This window comes from Clytia hemisphaerica, unplaced genomic scaffold (assembly GCF_902728285.1).
Source record: "Clytia hemisphaerica strain Z4C2 unplaced genomic scaffold, Clytia hemisphaerica genome assembly, whole genome shotgun sequence".
Lineage (NCBI taxonomy): Eukaryota > Metazoa > Cnidaria > Hydrozoa > Leptothecata > Clytiidae > Clytia > Clytia hemisphaerica.
In genome coordinates, this window is record NW_027103599.1 from 520,485 (window position 1) to 528,053 (window position 7,569).

General features: G+C 33.1%; 2 long non-coding RNA genes across 2 annotated transcripts; both read right to left on the reverse strand.

The window, feature by feature from the left end:
- Positions 1 to 1,712: 1,712 nt before the first annotated feature.
- On the reverse strand, positions 1,713 to 3,522 carry LOC136802022 (uncharacterized). The gene is made up of 3 exons (XR_010845943.1): positions 3,461 to 3,522; positions 2,068 to 2,139; positions 1,713 to 1,811 (listed from the first exon to the last, which is right to left on the reverse strand). It is a non-coding gene; the product is annotated as an uncharacterized lncRNA (long non-coding RNA).
- Positions 3,523 to 4,923: 1,401 nt separating this feature from the next.
- On the reverse strand, positions 4,924 to 7,134 carry LOC136802023 (uncharacterized). Its single transcript, XR_010845944.1, has 3 exons — positions 7,073 to 7,134; positions 5,532 to 5,564; positions 4,924 to 5,002 (listed from the first exon to the last, which is right to left on the reverse strand). It is a non-coding gene; the product is annotated as an uncharacterized lncRNA (long non-coding RNA).
- Positions 7,135 to 7,569: the final 435 nt, after the last annotated feature.

The window sequence follows — 7,569 nt, forward strand, 5'->3', positions numbered from 1 at the left end:
AATAAATTTTCGCGGAACTTCTTTGAGGTGCAAAAGACATGGCATTTTTTCAAGAACTAATTTTCGCAGTTGACACACCCAACCTCTTGCAGAAATTCTTTCATTTTCATGAAGGGTTTTTTATGCGGCAGGTACAAAATGCACAAAACATAATGCATATTGCATAATGCATATTAGTATTGTGTAATTTACAGAACGATTTTATATTTTCTAAAACTCTCCTTTGTACAGGCTAAAAACCGCGAAAACCTCCAATCAGGGGATTTCCCCAGAAATTATATTTACTTTTCGAATTCGAACGAAAGAGAAAACATTCGAATCATAACAACAAAGGGTTTTCCGTCAGCATAAATAGTAAGAAGATGCATGCAACAGATCAGAAAGGTTCCCCCTTCGTCTTTCTCAAAAAAAGGTAAACACATAAACATTGAATGTAAAAAGATTCGAAGTCTATTTTCTTTAGCTTTCGCATGAACTTCATGAAGATCTTTAATTTATATTGGCTGGATATTGGCTTATCTAACAAAAAGCATTCACATGGTTAATGCTTTGTAAAAGGGAAAACCCGTTAAAATTTATTAATTAGCAATTGTTCGAAAAGAATAAAGATCTTGCTATAAAATTTACGTTTTCGAGTTAGAAAATAATATACGGAGGAGATATTTTCGTGTTTTTTCTACACTATGCTACGTTCTGTAAATTACAACTATGAAAATCAAAATGGCGACAAGCATTTTCAGTGGATCATGAATTTTCTTCATCATCCAAATTCAAATTTACAGCTTTATATCCTTTATTTTCTGGTAGAAAATGGTATATTTGTTTCGTTGAAAGTAGTATCTTTCAAATTCTCCTTATTATATCCTCTAAAATTGACATTTTTCAAATATTATGCATTATGCATTATGCAATATGCATTATGTTTTATGCATTTTGGACCTGCCGGTTTTTTATGGGTTTTCAGATTTTTAGATGTTTAGATTTTTTTTAAACCCAAAGCACCAAACAAACCCGAAAACACGAAAATTAGTTACCACGAAAATTAGTTCGCTTAGTAAGCTGTTTCAAAAACAATTTAAAAGTGGAAAAATTAGTTTGAAGGCATTTCATCGTCCATCCACTCAGGATTGACTGGCCAATCTAATTCTGGGTCTTTGATATATCTTTTTGCACTAGTCACTGTGCGTGTGATGAAGGTATTCATCCACTTTTCATCAATATCAACAAGTCCACCACCATCAGCCTTGGGTAGGCGTACCTTGCAGTTGACTTTGCAGAACGCTGAAAAAGAATTTGAAATTATTATGGTAAAACTTAGGGTTTGACCTCCTTCTCCAAAAAACAGGAAAGTTCAAAGCATGTTAATTTGAGAAGATAATAACCATAACCATTTTGTTTACTAAATCAATATTTTCGTTATCTACCAAGATAATCCAATTAAAAGACCTACCAGTGATTGCATCTAAAATGTGCTAAGAGAATGGCCCTGATGTGGGTGTTGTTTGGCCAGTCAGAAAAATTAATTCCCAAATTTCAGATTTTCTTGTTCATTTATTTCTTATTTGTTTTTATCTGTGTTTTTGTCTGATATAATTCAATTGTAATTATTGTAATGTAATAATTGAAGTGTACTGTGTAATGTGGTACTCTCAGGTGCCTAATAAACAGGGGAACGAGAAAATTTGAAGAAGTTACCTTCGAAGGAAATATGGCACACAATTGTTCGCCATTTTCTTGAGCAAGGCCTTGCAGGCAGTGCGCGGTCGTACAAACACTCCTGTGTCCCGAAATAGTTCCACTTTCTTTGTGCTCTGAGATTAAAATAAAAATTACCTTGACTATCAAATTTGATACAGAACAATTGCAAAAAACGGTAAATATTATTTCAAGATCAACAGTAATAATATATATATTATTTTAAATTCAGCATTTAAACTCTCTATTCAAAAGTAGACTGCTGTATCCGAAAAAATTTCATGAGTAGTATCTAGTAATAATAATTTAGTAGAAATAGTAGAAGTAGCAGTAGTAGCAGCAATATTAGCAGTAGTATATATATGTACATACTGTATTTGTTGCCTGGCTTTGGATAAGACCCCGCAGCCTTTCAATTTCGTTGGAATTGGTGATAATTGCATTCTACATAGAAATAAAAATAATGTGTAATCACGGATATGCTATCATAATATAACAATACACGGATTTCAAATTAAATTTTTGCGTAGCTTTTTCTTTAATCCCATGTAATTTGCATGAAAAAAAATCAAGCATTTCCGCCTTTCGCTCTCTATGTTTACTTGATATTTTTCGGGCAGGTAGTTTAATTTGAAACCTGTGTATTATTTTCCATCTCCATTGGAAGTATTCTGAATTATCTGAATTAATTACACAGCTGTCAGAATTTAATTATACCTCTCAAACAATTTAATTTTCAGAATGAATTATCTAGTAAAAATACTTTTTTAACTATGTAAGAAACTTGTACTCCTAACTCTTTCTAACATCTTATAAATTTAAAATTTACAACCTGCTTATAACTTTACCGACTGCATTCTTATTGTCTCGTCTCTATCAGCAAGCACTTGTTCCTCTAGAAAAGCAATATGAATAAAAAACTTTGAAGTCTTTCTTGATAGAAAAAAGGAAATAAAAACAAATACGTAGAGAATAGTAAAAATATGAAACAAAAAATCCTCATAAATCATTTAATATGGGTTGTACTTAATGTGTACTTAGCTTATATAAGAGTGAAAGTCATATAAAAGGTCTAAATTTGATGTTTTGGTAGTTCTTTTATAATCTTTACTGTTATTACATGGCATGAACCCCAGGGGGGCTACAATCAAAACTTTCCTGAAAAAGGCTGGGGGAAGGATTTTTTTTTTTAATTTCTCTATGGGTACCTAACTTTTATACAGTAAGGTCTGGGGGCTGGGGAACTATATAATATATCTTGCTTTTATCTAATCTATCTTTTATCATTTCTTGACATATACTCAAGTCACAGGGGGTAACAATCACAGGGAGTACCTACTAACGTCTGTTGCTTGGGGTACCTAAAATTCAGGGGGTACCTATTTTCTTAGGGGACCTAAACCCCTGGTCCATGCCATGTATTATCTAGTTGCCCAAACACGATAATTATATATAAATATAAAGTTTTTCATGAGAATTCTTCCATTTTCCATTTAATTTTTTTATGAGCACACCAACTTAATGTGCATAATATGACAAAGGAGGTAAAAAGGTTCAGCACAAAGTTTTACGTTTTAAAAAAGTTGTGAGTACAATACAAGAAATATTCTACGAGCTCCAAATTTTTTTGCATAATATTTTCTGAGCCTAAATATTCGGAACGAGTAAAATATTTCTGTATTGTACGAGCTTGCGCCTGATAACTGGTTTATCGGTGACCTAAAAAATGCACTTTCTGTTGAGTTGAAAGAAGCAAAGAACTCACTTTCTTCTAGCTGCTGTCTCAGATGAAAGAGATCAGATTCTTTTTTCCAGCACTCTGAACATTTTTTGCATTATACAGCATCACAACAAAACAAGATTGTATAGAGCCTTAAAAGTTTAATATTTAACTTATTTATTCACCTGTTTGTGACTTGATCTTGAAAAATTTTCTCCATAACTGTTCTATAACCATAAAAAGGATGACAAAATTTTGGTGGAAATATAACCTGGATCGGATGACTTAAAAAGTTTTCCCAGAGGAAATACAATTTTAGCAATTGGCTGGAAAATTTAACTTGAAATTGAAATTGTTAGATGTCAAATGTTCTCAAAGTTTTGCCAAAACTACCAAATAACTTTTCTGAAGCAGCTTAATTATATAAGGGAACTAACATGAAAAAATATTTCAAAATATCAAGCAGAAAATTACCTATTGAGTTATAGGTTTTCAGTTTGGATTATGCAGCCTGTGCAGTTTTTAGATTGTCTTTCTCTTTTTGTTTAATAATTATTTCTTCTGAAGAGGGAAAAAGAAACACATACAATTTCCTACAGGGGGCATATGCTTAGGCCATGCCTAAGTTTTTGCAAGATTTAAGCCTGGATATGCTTATATAAAAAACGTGTATCTGAGTTCTCCAAACTGATGCTGCAAAATAATAATAGCTCTTCCGAACAAAATACACTGCTATAAGTTGTCTTACCAGCTTGTTGAATTTTGGTGAAGTCAACTTGATTATCTTTTGGTTTTCTTGCTGGAAATGGGTACTCTAAATAATGAAATATTGTGATATTTTATCTACGGAACAAAGAATCAATTGTAAAAATTTTATAAAAATAAAGGTTTTGACGGTTTTATCCTCTTAATTTTGTCGGCAATATTGCACTTTTTCACAAGTTATAGTTTAGTGAAACTGGCAGAAAACTAAAACTGAGATTATTTAAAACAATTTACCTGGCGAATCAGCACTTGTTGGTTGATCAATTCTATTTGGTGTAGCATTTGTTGGATGATCAATTCTATTTGATGTAGCACTTGTTGGTTGATCAATTCTAGGTTGATCAATTCTAGTTGGTGTAGAACCTTTTGGTTGATCAATTTTGTTTGGTGTAGCACCTTTTGGATAATCAATTCTATTTGGTGAAACGCTTGCTGGTTGATCATCTCTATTTGGTGTAGCACTTGTTGGTTGATCAATTCTATTTGGTGTAGCGCTTGTTGGATGATCGATTCTATTTGGTGTAGAACTTTTTGGTTGATCAATTCTAATTGGTGTAGCACTTTTTGGATGATCAATTCTATTTGGTGTAGCACTTTTTGGTTGATCGATTCTAATTGGTGTAGCACTTTTTGGATGATCAATTCTATTTGGTGTAGCGCTTTTTGGATGATCAATTCTATTTGGTGTAGCGCTTATTGGATGATCAATTCTGTTTGCTGTAGCACCTTTTGGATAATCAATTCTATTTGGTAAAACGCTTGCTGGTTGATCATCTATATTTGATGTATTGCTTGTTTGTTGATCATTTTGCAAAAAAACACCTAAAACATAATATAAGCTGGACTTTACAGTTGGTTCGAAATGCAAGTCACAGGACACAGGTCCCAGGTCAGCGATGATAGGTCAATTGCAATCTATGCCATTTAGAAGGAAAACTTTTACAAAAAATAAAATATTGCCAACAATATCATTTTGAACGCATTTTTTGGATTGTGATTTTGCAATATCTGCATAATATGATCATACGATATACTACCATGTTTGTAGAAACATGTTATGTGTGTTGTTATGATGTTATGTATTCATATAAAATAACAATTCTATAATACTTTTATAGTCTGTATTTTGATAACCTGTAACCTGTGACCTGCAACCTGTGACCTGCAAACTGTGTCCTTATGTGGCCAGAGTTTTCTTTTGACTAAAGTTGCAGCAGATGTGAACAACTAAATTTTAGATAAAGTCAGCAAGAATTGGATAATAAAAAAACAAATGGCCAATTTCCTGGCAATAAATAGTATTGTCCCATTTACAATGGGAAAAATCTGAATACTAATAGCAGATAATTACCTGGCATTGGCTGTCTTGCTAGGGCAGCTTTTTCTAGAAGGTCGAGAAATGAGAGACACTATAATATTTTAGTAGAACTAGAAGTAGCAGTAGTAGCAGCAGTAGCAGCAGTTAGTGTTTTATTGTTTTTGTAATGGTCAAAAAGCTATTTTCAAGGGTGATGTATGTAAATTTGACCCCAAAGTATGTTAGTACTAACTGTACAAAGTGTAAAAGGGTGGTGGTGTTACTAACTTTTTTGCCAAAAAGCAGTCAAGTAGGCATAATGTATTGTACTAAATGCTAGACCCCCTGCCTCATGCAACAAACAAGAAACCATGAAACATGTACTTTTTTCTTGTGTTGTTGAGGCATGTTGCACTGAACTTCAAAGAACTTTGATAATGCGTTTACCCCCTTTCAAGATGAACCTCACCCTCATCCCTCCTGCCCCATCATTCTATTTGGTGTAGCACTTGTTGGATCATCAATTCTATTTGGTTTAAGGAGATTATTTGAACATCGCTACCCCCCCCCACATTATCAAGGGAACTCCTCAAGCTGAATTTCCCCATTATTATTAAACATGTCATACTGGCCATACATGATGCTTGTTTGGTTATAACAACTTAATTTAGATTTAAACTGTACCTTTGAATTTTCTAATTTGTTCCAATTTAGCAGCGACTTGGGCTGCCAAAAAGCATCCTCATCTTCTTGAGTGCTGTTTAGGCTAATGCTTGCTGCTTCGTCATTACACAATTACAACTGCACAATTACATCTAAGAACACATTTTAAGTTAATTAATATTGGTTTTAGCATTTAGTTTTGTCCTAAAAATCCAAGTTTTTCGTGTTGAAAACGTTGACAAAGTTTGAGCCCCCTACAGGAGAAGGGTTGGCAGCTCTGGACACCATGATTCAGTGGTCAAAGTAATGGGGTTTTACACACCAAGCTAGGCCACATTTTATGGGGTCTGAGCCTTGATTTTCCAATGTCATCAAAAATTATCAGAGAAGTAGAAATGAGTAGACTCTGGTCTAAATGATGACAGAACAAAATTCGCAACCAATTTTGAGAAAGAACGTTATTCTTGTCTACTATGTATTTGATACATCTTATGTAGAAAGTACAAAGATTATGAGGAAGTGTACTTTTATCTTTTGGTGTCATTTTCTTCCTCTGTTTTTTCTCTTTTGGGGATTCTGCTTTGTTCTTTCTCGTTTTTGCTTTCTGTGTTTCCTTTTTCTTTGATTTCTGTGTATCTTTCTTTTCTTCCTTCTTTTCTGAATAAAATTTATTTTTGGCAAAGATTTTGATATATCATAAACATCAATGGAAACTGAAAATGGCTTACTTTCATCGTTTTTACTCTTGCGAATCTAATAAACAGGTAGGGGGTCTGGGGATAAGTGGGTGTATGGAACAAATGTACAATGTCTTGAGTGGAAAGGTTTTGAAAAGAAGGTTGAAAGAGAAAAACAAAGAAGAGGAGCTTTTTTTGCAGGTTTTTACTTTTTTCACAGTTTGTAAAGAAGGTTAATATTAATATTATACTTACTCTTGTTTGATTTGACAGATGTTACCATGGCTGGATAATATCTCATGGGATCCTCTAGTTTGTATAGTGCAAACACCATCTGATCTTTTTCTAAATCGCTCGCATCAGTCGAGATGCTAAAATTTGAAAATGTGGAACATATTTAGAAATCAGTGTTAATTTAAGAGCCATTTTTTTAAGAACTTTCAATGTGTGAACTTGTTGTCTCAGATTTTGCTGACATTTTGAATTTCAGTAAGATGTTGACGATATTAACATAAAATATTATTGCAAAACTTATAAAAAACATAATAGCCAAAATTGAAATTTTTGATTTTTTTCAAAACTTACCAATTGTCCTGTGGTATGGTTAAACTCATCTGATGGGTAGTCAGTTAAGCTACCAACAATACGGCGAATTACATAGGTGGCAGCCTCTCCTTTAGAAACAATCCCGTCTTGGTATTTTAATTCCACTGTGACGCCAGTCTCTGGAAGATAGAAAAAAATCTTGTCTA